The sequence below is a fragment of the Scyliorhinus torazame genome, chromosome 13 (assembly GCF_047496885.1).
Source record: "Scyliorhinus torazame isolate Kashiwa2021f chromosome 13, sScyTor2.1, whole genome shotgun sequence".
Lineage (NCBI taxonomy): Eukaryota > Metazoa > Chordata > Chondrichthyes > Carcharhiniformes > Scyliorhinidae > Scyliorhinus > Scyliorhinus torazame.
Genome location: NC_092719.1, coordinates 176,537,428 through 176,551,915, shown reverse-complemented (window position 1 = coordinate 176,551,915; position 14,488 = coordinate 176,537,428).

The window sequence follows — 14,488 nt, the reverse complement described above, 5'->3', positions numbered from 1 at the left end:
CTTCACTGGACTCTCCAACCTTACCTTATATAATGGAACACTACTCTTCTCACCCTGAATTCCACATATTACCACTTTTTCTGGCAATATTCCTCCCAAACTACATAACTCCTCATCTCTTACCATCAAACATTGACAAGCTCCCATATCTCTTAAAATTCTGACTTCTTTACCTACTCTTCCTTGTACACATGAGTAAACTTTACCCACACAAGTAAATTCTTTAAAGAGATCTGGTACCTTCTTATCAATCACCTCTTGATCAGGCTGTACATTATTTTGCACCTCCTTCGCTTCAATTGGGCTTTCCTTTGCCACTTTAACAAAACCACTGGCTTATCCTGTTTTACCACATCAGCCTTCCCAGTGCTTTTCTTCAACTCCCAACACTGACTTTTATTGGCATAGTTTATTACAGTAAAAACATCTGAAACTTTTAATTTCCCTTACACTCTCCTGGATTTCTTTTTTAATCTGAGGAGGTACACTATCCTTATTATCTCTCATCAGATCCCCCTTTACCTTTACCACCCGAGTATTTCTCCTTCCCCAGTTTCGATCCCTCACGGGATGAAACTGATGTCGGAAACCAAACTTTGATTTATGAACCAATTCATAATCATCTGCCATTTCTGCTGTTAATCTCACAGTTTTAACCCTCTGCCCTTCCACATGAGTTCTCATTACATCAGGAATTGAATTTTTAAACTCCTCCAAAATTATAATTTCTCTAAGAGCTTCAAAGGATTGGTCTCTTTTCAAAACCTTTATCCAGCTATCAAAATTACTCTGTTTGGTCCTTTCAAACTCTATGTATGTTGACCAGGTTGTTTCCTTAAATTTCTAAACGTTTGGCTGTAGGCTTCAGGCACTAGTTCATATGCACCCAAGATGGATTTCTTTACCTCATATATCCCAGATACTTCCTCTGATAGTGATGCAAACACTTCACTCTAACTCTACCTACCAACTTTGTTTGAATCAGTAATACCCACATGTCCTGTGACCATTTCACTTGTTTAGCCACCTTCTCAAATGAAATGAAAGAGGCTTCTTCATCCTCATCAAACCTTGGCAATACTTGGATATATTTAAATAGATCCCCACCAAGCCTTCAACTATGACGCTCTTGCTCACTACCCTCATCACTATCCTCAGAGTACGTTTCTCTTTACCACTGCCAATTTTAACTGACTCACCTTTCAAGATCAGTTTCTGAAGTTCAAAGTCTTCTCTTTTTCCTCTCTCTTTCCCTGATCTGTAGCTCCCTTTCTCTTTCTTTTTGTTCTGCCAGGGCTATTCTTTTTTCCTTTCTTCGCTCTCCTTTTCTTTCTCCCTGATCTGCATCTCCCTTTGTCTTTGTTCTGCTGGGGCTATTCTTTCGTTTCCCCTCATTTCGTATTCAAGCTGCTTTAATTCTTTTTTATGTTCAAGCTGCTTGATCTGTTATTTAATTCTTGCCATTTCCAATGATTCTGACTGTGTCTCGGGCAATTTTAAATGTTGAGCTACTGCCGCGATTATCTCTTTTTGTATTTTATCAGACAATGTTAACTGCAATATTTTTGCCAAATCTAAAAGCCTTTTTTTAGTCTGTTTGTAAGTTACTGCGTGTGACCTTCTCCACCCCAAACATTTCTGAGCCTTTGAAAGAGCCATTGTCCAAAAACATTCCCTATTTAAACTTGAATACAACACCTGAAAAGCAAACACAAATATGCTCACCCCTCACTGTCTTTTAAGTTCACTAAGCCAACCCAGGACGAGCCCTCAATTTGTTATGGGCCAGGATTTAGAAAACTCAAAAATGTATTCTGGAGTCCACCTGACCTACAACGTTTTATTGAATTTGGTTAGGATGATCAGAAGAGCCTGCCTTTCAGGTGTAATTCAACAGAGATCTTCGGTGCTTTTAATCAAAAAACAAGTTTTATTCTACGAATTTAGTTAACATTTGTAAAAACACACACAGTAAGAATTTTTATCAACTACAAACATAAAGACCCATGCAGCTACAGTAATCTATGTATAACCCTGAATGAATCCCCACTTAACTGTTACAATTCAATAAAAAAATCCAAGTAAAACCAGAAATTCCTTTTCAAAGGTGTGGCCCAGCACATGGCATTCTTACTGGTATAAGCCTTGTTAGTGATACTCTGTTCCCCTTTTCAAACAGCAGGTTTGAATTCCTTGAAGAAAGCAATTATCTCTCAAGTTATCAAGCAGTCTGGAAACAGCTTTTAAAATGAAGATAGACACTTCTTTAAACTTGTGCAGTTCAAACCAGCTCCAAAAACCTAAAGCAAAAGTAAAACAAACTCACAGAGCCACAGCCTAGCTCCACCCCCACAATGACATCACTGAAGCCATGTGATAAGACAAAAACATTTCTGAAAAGGGACACTCCCAAAACACCACCCTTCTTTTGTTTTAATCTAACAAGAACATTGTCAGGGACCCATTTTATTAAATATAAGCTATCCTTTATACCTTCTTTAAATTCAATCTCAAATATTTTCCCTTTTCATTGTGCCAGTCGTGTCAGGAATAATTTTGACCTGACAAGAAGTTTTGACCCAAGATCAATCCAACACAGGATTGGTCATAATCATTTCAAATATCCCAAGTTTTAATTAACCCTATCAAATTAAAATGATCTCATTTTCATGTGTGAGTTTGTATCCAGATTAAAATTGCTTCATTTATCAATATATGCTGGAATCATGGTTATGCCGGTAAACATGAATCCAGGTTGATAACAATACACTTTATGATCTCAAAATCACAATATCAGACAGAAATCTGTAAAATTTGAAACATGAAACACAGCTTGTGCTTTGAAACAATAACCAAAATTACATAAGCATTCTTGGGGTTCTGTTATAAATTTCCAAAATATCTGTAATTAAAAACTCAAAATCAGGTTAATTTCTAAGAAATATAAACCTTGACAAATGCAGGTCAAAACAATGAAAATGCAAATCTACAAAAATTCACTTAAAGCTAATGAAACACAGATTCTCACAGATCGTAAATTTCAAACAGTTAATTCTCAGCATTCTTTTGCGGCTACAGATTCTTAAAGAGATAGAGGATTACAAACTCACAATCCCTTGATTAAATAATAAACAAGATCCTCCTTCATTATAACTTATTTATTTATTTTTTGTTCCATTTAAGCCAATTCCAGTGCCTTATTTTATAACATCAGCTATTCTTTGTGATTCAAAATCTCACACGCACTCCCACCCAAACCCATTACCACTTCAAAATCTCTGTTCTCTACTGGGATATCCTTTCAACCAATTGCAATTTCTGATGTTCGTTACTAAATCATGTTTGAAAAAATCTTTAATTCAGTTTTTAAAAAAACTTAGATATTTTGAAAAGTTGATCTCTGTATTATGAACTCCCACCGAATATCTTTTTGACAGAAGCTCATTTGTTACGTTTTAACTTTATGTGACTCAATAACCACAATCATGTCCTATTTACTTCATACCTTTAGTTGTTCCTAGATCATCTGCAGTGATCTTCACCACAGCTAGGGGAACCTGCCATCCCCATATACTTCTGAAAGAGTTTTCCAGCACTTTTTACTGCATAGCAGAGTGGGTGTTGGATTCCACTCCAGTTCTTGCATTTTATCAATTAGTTTGTGATGCTTCTGGACAAGGAAAAGGGACATCATTCCTTCCCCTCATTCGTCAGTGAAATCAAGCTCTACCTTTTTGGCTTTCAACAGTCTTTTTTATTTCACGGTTTTGAAACTGCTCGAGTGAATCCGTGCACTTGGGTCCTTCTGACCAGTTTATTTCAGTTTCTAAATCACTCGTACAAATCCACACACCGGCACATTCCCCTACACTCGCTTCATCTGGTCTACTGTCAAGTTGGGATCCGCCCTGTTAAATTGGCTACTGGTCTATGATAGTACACAGTCAGAAGTATAATAAGAAAAGCTAATACTGACCCAACCATAGCCCTGCTTTCACCACCAGCCTGGGCATATCCCATCCTCATCCCCTTTTGATGTGGGACCAAATACAGCTATTTGGCTATAGTGTACTTCATTGTCTCACATACGAGTGACAAGATGGAGATTCTTGGAATTTAAAACAAGGCCTTTATTAAGCATTCCAACTAGCGGCACATTAGAGAGCCGTGATCCAGCTGCACAGTGTTCTATTGAATCCTTGTATGTAGGAGCTGGTTTAGCACAGTGGGCTGAACAGCTGGCTTGTAATGCAGAACAAGGCCAGCAGCGCAGGTTCAATTCCCGTACCGGCCTCCACGAACAGGCGCCGGAATGTGGCGACTAGGGGTTTTGAACAGTAACTTCATTGAAGCCTACTTGTGACAAGCGATTATTATTATTAAAATGTGTAAACAAAGCTTTCTCTACAATTAGGTCCTTGACTGTTATCTGTCGACAGTATGAGCTGAAACAAGTTTTCTCATCACTAGTTTTCTGTCTGAGGATTTAGCAGCTAGCGATTTTTAGCTTGTGTAATTTTTTAATCCTTTCAACATGTATAATTAAGGATGCTGCAATCATTCTGGCCTGTCCTTAAACTGTTATAAACCTGACAAACAAACGCCCCATACCTCGAGTGTCTGTAAAATGTGCTGGAAAATTTCTACATAATTACAGCTCAATAGTGGAGTAGCACCATTTTTAACTAATACAATCTGTGTAATGTGTAACTGAAGAATTCCTACCATTCGTATACCAGCAGCACTTTGCGATTACTGGAACTCAGTAGAAATTTAAGTTAAAACTTCTCAGGTGCCAATAGGAATTGTTATATTTGTCTTCTATTGATTACAATTTGAATGTCATTTAAAAGGCAATTCATAGACAATTTGAAGCTTTTAAAAGAATCACAGACATTATCTTCTTGCTTAGGCAAACAGCTCAACAATAACTTTTAAAAGTCAAAGTCTGAAAATGAAATTGAAAAAGAGAGAGAGAGAGAGAGCTAATCAAAAACGAATCTAAAACTAAACTAAAACACCAAAAACACACAAAAAACACACTAAATGGCAGGCCGAAACTTGTTCAGTTATACCCTTTCATATCTGTCTTAAGTCATCTAATCACACCCCAATATAATCCTAATTGGTTTGGGTTAGACTCAAACACATTTGATTTGACGGCAAGCCGTCCATCTTCAATGTGCAACATTAGTTTTAATTGTTTCATGTCTGAATACTTGTCCATGTTATGGAATGCAATTCTGTGCTATTATCTTTACCAGCTTAAACTGGTCTTCTGCTGACTGAGCTGTTATCTGCATTGTGAACAATGGTGCCTTCATATTACTGTGCGTTGCTATGGTGTAGCTCTGTCCTTGATCTGACAGCACAAGTATAGTGTCAAACTGTCTTGCAACTGTGCTGTTTTAATCTATGATGGAATTATGCTATTTCATGCTGTTTTGTGTCTCTGTATGTTCAGAGATGACCTGAGGTTATAAGTGAATTTAAAATAGGTATTTAAAACTGGGGCTTAATATTTATGCTTAAACAGCTAACTTTTACCTATATTAGGTGTATTAGAAATGCCTGGCTTCTACAATCGGCCCTTTGATAAATCGAAAGATTAAGTGAGATATATCAGAATAAGATAAAATACATCATTAATGTGAGAGGATAAGTAAAAGCGCAAAGAATAACTCATTCGTATTGTCATTGCAGTTTTAAACAATAGAATGGACACTTAGCATTGCAACAGGCATTTCAAAATAATTATTATAATTAATAAATTAATCACATTTTATACTACTGTTTCAGTATTAATAAATTAAACAATATGTTAATAATACAGTCAAATAACTGAAAATGAGTATTAAGGTTAACATTTTACAGATCTTAACATTGATATACTGATTAAAAATTGATATCATGATTACATAATTCAGCAATAAACAATAAATAATATTTTCATGTATACAAATAAAATGATTATACAATAAAAAGTTGAACATATGATCTAGTAATAAATGGTAAAATGATTATCAAAATTGATTATGTAATTTATTAATAAATTATTATTTAATAATTCACTAATAAATGAAAAATAATGAAACTTTGTATTTAATGTGAATTGTCAAGTCTTTGACATCTTCTAGATTATACACAAAAGCTTGTTGAAAGGGTTAATTTTCTTGCAGAGACGAAAAGGGGCGTATAGCTGGGAATGATGCCATTCGCATCTCTAAACGTTTTTTATATTTGTCACTCAAATGGACTGGGAGTAAAAGTTGGATTGCTGCCAAATTCCCGTTATCAAATGTCTTTGAACGATCTGTTCTTTTGGAATATAGATTTACTTTTAATCCGAGTTCTTTTTAAAACCAGCTTCCACATTGTTTGAAGTTTTAATTTCCAGGCTAATTTTAAACATTTATTTTAAAACATCAAACACAATAACTTATTAAATATATAATTGAACCAATGTTGCGCTGTATCTTGGTTTTCTGTAGATGAATTTGTCGATTCTGTTAAAGGAAGCGCAACTAACAAGATATGTTAATTTCTTAAAATTAATAAAGCAACATTCAGACTAATGACAGTTTTCTCAAGTTGACAGTTCTTGGCAACTTTTTAGTGATACGTGACTTGTCCCGTATCCCTGTAGCCAGGAGGCTGGCCTTCATCATAGACCAGTCTGCGACCATGAAATCTGAAACTCGCAAAATGGCCATCTTCAACACGAGAAAAGAATCTTCTGGAATTCTTTTTTGAAGTGAATGCAAGGGTTGGATTTGTTGTTAATGAAGGAGGAGAGGCAATAATTGACGTGCCTTTGTTAGCAAATGAGGTTTCGGACTGAGGTCTGGGTAGGATCAAGTTTAAAGCTGCAAACAGTTCTGGTGGCTGTTTGGTGCTTAATTGGATCATGGCCAGCAGCATTTTGTGGTCGGTCTCAGAGTAAGATAATGGTTTGTTCTGGGGTAAAAGTGTCCTTGACAGATAGTTCATTTGACCAGACCCCCCTTGTGGAACCTCGATCAGTGTATTCATTGTTTTCATGTCAGTAGCAGCTTGCAACAATGTAAGATTTGATTTAATTATCACTGGTACACCTTGGGTCTTAGTCAACATCATTTCAAATTGTCTGGTTGGTGGCGCTGTTTGCTTTGGAGAGTTCAGCTGATTTTTAAAAAAACAGATTTGAAGTCTCTTGTGTAATTAATTTGTCTGTCAGTAATTTGTTATGACTTTTCATGGTGTCCATGTCACTTTCCAAAATACACTTTTCCTCAAGTAGCTGGCAATTTTGGCTTTTGATTTGCTCAATTTGATGTTGCAATTCTGCTATTTGAAAAGATAGCTGTTGAACCTTAAAGGTTTCATTTTCCAACAATGTTTTAATTTCATCATAATGCTCAAGTTTGGATTTTGCATCTCGTAATTCCTCAACAACTGCTGCTAGTGTCGTGGTTCCCCAGGACGACAATTCGTGTATACCGATTAAAACAGAGAGTCTGAACAGCGATCTTCCAAGCAGTGGACTTTATTCACCTAGCACAAGAGAATAAAATCGGGATGTCCGGAACAATCCGATGAGCCCTCAGGCTTACAGTCTTTTTATGTACATTTCAGCTCCGTATCTCAAGGTTCTTATCTTTCTTATCTTACTTTACAGCCGGACCTTGCTTTGGCCACCATTGTTTTTAGTTGACTTTTATCTGTCTTATTCAAGATTGGTCGCTTCCTTTTTCCTCTCTTTGTCTCTTAAACCATGGTGGTTATAACTCTTGCCCTTATCTGCACTTCTCTGCTTGTGCAACAATCGTGGTTTAGCTGACTTAGGCCGAATGTGTAGGAAACATCTGCTTACTTTATTTTCTCGTGTTTATTATGGTTAACTACTAAATTGAGCCACTAAGCAGTATTCACTGTTTTCCCAAGTGACCATTATTTGCTTTTGTTAATTAGTAATTGCTAAGCTACTTTTCTGGGTCTTCTGCTTTAATCATATCAACTATACTTGATTACATTAGGTTGTCTATTCTATGTTTGATTATGTTAGTTCACACAGGGTTACTCTAAATTACATCAGGTTACATAGGTCACACATCCATTTCACTACTCACCTAACTCTGCTTTATTATTTCACTATATCTAGCTTATACAATATCTAGTACAAATTCCCAACATGTCCCCCCTTTGAGGCTATCTCCTAGCCTCATCTCAATTACCAAGCTCAAATAACCCCTCGCTTGATCCCATTCGCATTTATTTTAATCACTCTGTGCAGGCAATGTGGAGGAGCCGAATACTTTGGTCAGGGATCAACGCCCCCCCCCAGTTATAATGTTATCATAATGCGTTTATCCAGATACTGATTTCCGGGTTGCTCCCCCAGGTTGCCTGCTCCTGACAGTCATCAGCCAAAAACCTTCCCACTCTTGTCGAGGGAAGGGAAAAAGACTGATTCCTGTGTACAAACTAAGTTCTTTTGGTCCCCCGCGGTTTTCAGCAAGGTGCTAATCGTTGTCACCAGACGATCTTTCACAACCGCAGTTAGTTTACAGAGTGGCGAGTTTCAACTTCAACCAAGGTCATGGTAAACGCACTCAGCGGGGGCGGCTCAAAGTTTCCCCATTCCTCTGTTTTTCGTCTTGAACGTGAGTTGCTTATCACCCGAGTCACCATCTGCCGTGCTGCCACCCTGGTAAGGAAGGATCTCAGGACGGGTAGAAAGCAACAAAATATTAATCCCAAAATGATTATTGTTGTGACTGCTATAGCTCCAGCCTTGGCAAACCATGCCCCCCATTTTCCGAACATTCTATCCAGCCAACTCCATACCCCCTGTCCAAACCCAGCATTGTCTTTCATTTCTGTTGCAAGATTCTTTAACTTATTCATGGCTTGTGTAAATGACCCCTCTGGACTAGTGTTATTAGGGATAAATGTGCAACATTGATCCCCAAACATAACACACACACCTCCTTTTTCTGCCAGGAGCCAATCTAATGCCTGTCGATTTTGCCACGCCATTTTGCTGGTTGCATCCAACTGCTCTCCTAAGGCCGCCAGGGCAGCATTTGAATAATTAATAAACCTCTGCTGATTATAATAAATGTAATTGATCCACTCAGTGTTCTTGTTGGGTGAGATCCAAAAAAAGATGGATTCAAACCCCGCGGCTATTTCACTCCTAGCTTTGAACTCATTCGGGATGCCTCGGGGCTGCCCAATTGCATCCAGTTTTACGTTAGGGTCAAGGGTATATGCCCTCTTAGCTCTATGTGATTTAATGTTATCTTCCACCGGTAGTATCATAGTGCTCTGGGCTAGCATAACTCGGGCACACAGTCCATGCCAATCCGACGGCAACCGAGCCAGCAGCCCTTTTTCCGGGCCACAAAGCCACCAGAGATCGGCCAGTTGATTTGATTGATATTCTAATACATAGGGAGGGGGTGGCATTCCCCCTGTCAGTCTGGTATTAGCAGGGTTGAGCAGGCCACGGATGTCGGATATGTCCCAAATCCTTTCACACTGTCCTGTGTAGTTCCCCAAATTACTTCCCGTGTTGTCTTCCCTCCAATAGCAATCTTGGACTCGTAAGTTGGGTTTTACCTGCCATTCCTCTGGGGCCGCATCCATTGCCGGTTTTGGCCATATTGGACACTCGTGGGCCACATGGGAGGAGCGATGTTTTGCCCCAGCACGTAGGATACATTCGAACTGACACCTCGGCATTTTCCCCTTACAAAGGTTATCACATGCGTTTCCTGAACAGTTTATTGTGTTATACTTGTAAGTTCGATTCTTGTGCGTATATATCCGTGGGATTGTGCTATATGTACGGCACATTTCCTTTTTCCATTTTAGTATCATGGTCCAACAGTCTCCTGATCCCCACGGTATATCAGCTACCTGGGTGCGTGGTTTTTCTGCCGCACATATCACACAGTCTTTCCCATCATTATTTTGCTTACCAGTATACGCAGCCCATTTCCACCAGATGTTTTGCTGTGCTTTCTCCCATACAGTATCTGTGCTCACTGACCGTTTATGTCTGGCTTGTCTTAATACTCCACCTTCCCGAATCTGCACCCTTATGGTCTCTGCATCCCACTTTCCGTTGTCATGGGTCAAGGAAGTCCTCAAAGGAAATAGTTTCCAAGTCCCAGGTGGGGAACGAGGCCCCCTCCCTGTTGTCACCTCCCCCGGCACCTTGACTAACAGGCCCAGGCTGGGCATTTGTATCATCAGCCAGCCCATGCACAGAACTACTTTCATCATCCTCTACTCTTTCTGTTCTACTTTGACTCTGTTCCTCCTCCCCACGAGTCTCCCCGTGTTGCTCTATCTCTTCCTCGCTGCTACTTCTATCCGCACCGCCACTGTCTTCAATCTCCCTTCTCTCCTCTACCCCTGTTACCGTTCTGGTACAATGGTTCAAGTGATACCACAGTGTGCTGCCTTCTACTTGCAACGCCGTGGGAGACACCTTAGTGACTTCAAACGGTCCTTCCCGTCTCGGTTCGTTCCAACGTCTCCGGAACTTCCTGATGTATACTTGATCTCCGGGTTTGATCTGGTGTTCGGTTGCAGGGCACTCCTCCTCCTTGGCCTTTTCCTGTTCAAATATAGTTCTATGTATAATAGTTAATTGTCGTACATATTCTCTTGCGTCCTGATCTAAACATTCCAGCGCGGGGCCCCCTGCTCCCCTGATCTTTGGTACCGGCATTACTCTTCCTGTCATCATTTCATGTGGGCTCAAATGTGTGACTCTGTTCTCCTGACTTCTGTATTGCATTAAAGCCAATGGCAGAGCATCCATCCAGTTTTTTCCTGTCTCGCTGCAAATTTTGCTTATTTTAGCCTTAAGGGTCCCGTTTGCTCTCTCCACCATCCCTTGGGATTGTGGATGATACACACATCCAAACCTCTGCTTTATTCGGAGCGCTGAGAGCGTCTCTCTCAGTGCCCTTCCTATAAAAGCAGATCCATTATCTGAACTTAATTGCATGGGTATGCCAAATCTGGGGATAATTTCTTTTGACAGGAAGTTAATCACCGTTCCAGATCCTTGATCTTTGGATGGTGTTGCTTCTATCCATCTGCTGAATCTATCAATAATCACTAGCATGTATCTTTTCCCCCTCACCACCTTTCCCATATCTACATAGTCCATGCATAGATGTTGAAATGGTCCTTCGGGAATGGGTATATGCCCTATTGGGGCAGTAATGCCTTTCCGGATATTATTCTGAGCACACACCTCACACTGACTTAGTATGTAATCAATTGAGTTTTGTAGGTATGGTGACCAGAATCCTTCTTTCTTGATCTTTCTAGCCACCTCTCCTCTGGCACAGTGGTCCACTCCATGTGCTTCGCTGATTAGTACGGTTAGTAATGTTGTGGGTGCTATGACCAATCCCTCCCCATTTCTCCATACTTGGTCATGTTGTCCTTGTATTGCTCCTCTATCTTTCCACATTGTCTTTTCAGCTACAGGGGCTTCCTCCTGTAGCTGTGCCACATCGTCTAAAGTGATTTGAGGTTCGATATTCCCCACACCTGGCCCTGGGTGTGGCCTTGCAATTGCTACTGGAGCTATCGTAGCCTCAATGTATCCTGACGCTTCTTTAGCTGCCTGGTCTGCTTTGGTGTTCCCCTGTGTGATGCTATCCGTTCCCTTTTTATGCGCCTGACACTTAATTATGGCTAATTCTCTCGGACCCATCATGGCCCTTATTAAAGCCCTGATTTGACCTTCGTGGTGTATTGGTCCTCCTCCACTTTTCATAAATCCCCTCTGCTTCCATATTGCTCCAAACAGGTGGCAGACCCCGTGGGCATAGGCCGAATCAGTATAAATTTCCACCGCTTCTCCGTTTGCTAACTCACATGCTCTGGTCAGTGCTTCAAGCTCCGCTAACTGGGCTGAGCATGGCTGTTCACATTCTTTTGCCTCTATTACCTCAAACGATTTCCCTTTTTGTTCAACTACTGCATAGCCAGCATGATTTCCCCTCTGATCCCTACAACACGAACCATCAACGTACAACGTCCTCTTCTCTTCTGTGCTTAATTTATCTGCCGTCAAGTCTGTCCTCAGTTTCATAAACGCTCTTGTCTCTCTTACACACTCATGCTCCTCTCCCTCATGTGGTAGTGGCATATAGTCAGCTGGGTTGGCCCTATTACACTTCACTATCGTAATGTCCGGGAATGTGGTCAGCATTTGAAAATGATGAATTCTAGCCGGTGTCAGAACAAATTTCCCTTTCTCAATCAATTCAGCTACCTTATGGTACACATGTATGTTTATCGGATATCCCATTGTGACTGTAGCTGCCTTTTCATACGCCCACCAAGCTGCTGCCAGGCCTTGATAGCACGGAGGATATCCCATTGCCACGTCGTCTAATCTGGTACTGTAATAAGCTACAGCCTGCCTTCGTCTACCCTTGCAATTTTCCTGTGTTAACACTGCTGTAGCAAATCCGGCTTCCCTGTTACTCACAAATAAGTCAAAGGGTTTGTCATATGTCGGTAAAGCCAATGCTGGAGCTTGTGCCATTTCTGTCTTTATATTCTCAAATGCGTCTGAAGCATCTTTATCCCATCTCAGTTTGGTTCTCAATTCTTCGCACCCTGCCTCCTTCATTACCTTTCGTAGTGCCTGCGTCTTTTCCGCATAGTTTTCCACCCATTCTGAACTGAATCCTGTCATTCCCAAAAATGTCATCATTTGGCCCACCGTCTGTGGTTTCGGAATCTTTAGTACAGCTTCGATCTGCTGAGAAGCTATCCCTTTCTGTCCTGCTGATATTTCTCTTCCCAAGTACTCTACTCTTTTCTGGCACATCTGCAGCTTTCTCCTGGATACTTTATGGCCCCCTTCTGCTAGTCTTTCCAATAGTTTTAAACTATCCTTCCTGCATTGTTCTTGTGTTTCTGTGCATAATAATAAATCATCCACATATTGTATCAGTGTTCCTTCCAACTGCACTCCTTTTAAATCTGCTCTCAACACTTGATTGAATACATGTGGGGAGTGTTTAAATCCTTGGGGCATCCTATTGTATGTGTATTGTTTCCCCTCGAACGTAAATGCAAAGAGATACTGACTTTCTTGAGCTAATGGCACACTAAAAAATGCCGAACATAGGTCTATCACAGTAAACCATTTACTTTCAGGTGGTATATTTGTCAACAAGGTGTAAGGGTTTGGAACCTCTACTGGCATATCTTCCACTACCTCATTAATTGCTCTGAGGTCATGCACCAATCTCCATTTTACTCCGTCCGCCTTCTTTACCGGTAGCAGCGGTGTATTACACCTGCTCCGGGTTTCTTTTAATACCCCTGCTTCTATCAATCCCTTAATCGTTCCTCTAATTCCCTCAATTGCTTCTGTCTTGATTGGGTATTGGGGCCTATAAGGCCCTTGGCGTCCTGTCTTTAATCTGACTTCAACTGGATTAGCGGTTTTGACCCTCCCCACATCCGTGTCCTGTCTGGACCACAACTCCTGCGGGAGGGAGTTCAAATCCTGCTCTAAACTCTCTCTCCATTCCAGTTCCTGTTTCTCAATTTGCACTCCTATTGTTATTTGCTTTGGTTTCCCAAGCATCTTAACATCCAAAATTATCTTCATCATTTGTCCATCTCTGGACGTCCAAATATCTACAGTGTCTGTCTGAACAAATTCTAAGTCTTGTGCTCTCAACACCATTGGTCCTAGGTCTTTTGATCTATATCCCGGATTCACTTTCAATGTAACATGTGGCTCCGCTCCAGGTATAGAGAACCATTTGTCAACCCATTCATTCTTAATGATTGTGAGGGCCGCTCCCTCTAGTCCAATTAAAATACTTCCTGACTTTATTTCCTGTTCTTGTCCCGCCTCCCTTTCCCATATTTCCTGTATCTCAGGTTCCTGCTTCTCATCAAATATCATTGTACTGTGTAATTCTGTTCTTGGCCATTTGGCTTGTGGTATCCTGGCGTCTATAAGTTTTCCCCAAACTTCCCATATTTCTTCTCTAACTTGTTCCTCTATATCTCCCAACCAATATACATTAACCCTTTCCTTTCCTGGGATCTCAAGTGGATACATTCCCATCAAATCAATTCCTTGTTCTGTGCATTCTAATTTTAGTCCTAGACCTAGGATTGCATCCCTTCCTAATAGATTTAAAGGAGTTTTATCACATATTAAAACAGGTACATGGGTAGTCTTGCTTCCAATGGTAACAGGCACCGGCGTCGTTATTCGAGCTAATGTTACTTTCCCCGAGAACCCCACAGTTTTTATAAACTGGTTTGACAATGGTAAGTGATCCGCATATTTCGTTTGTATGCACGTACATGTGGCGCCGGTGTCTATCATCATGGGGACCTCGATTCCTCCTACTCTAACGTTAACTATAGGTTCCTGTTCTGCGGTTTCTGTTATTTGTACGTACTGTCCTACCATTTTGGGGTTCTCTGGGCCTCC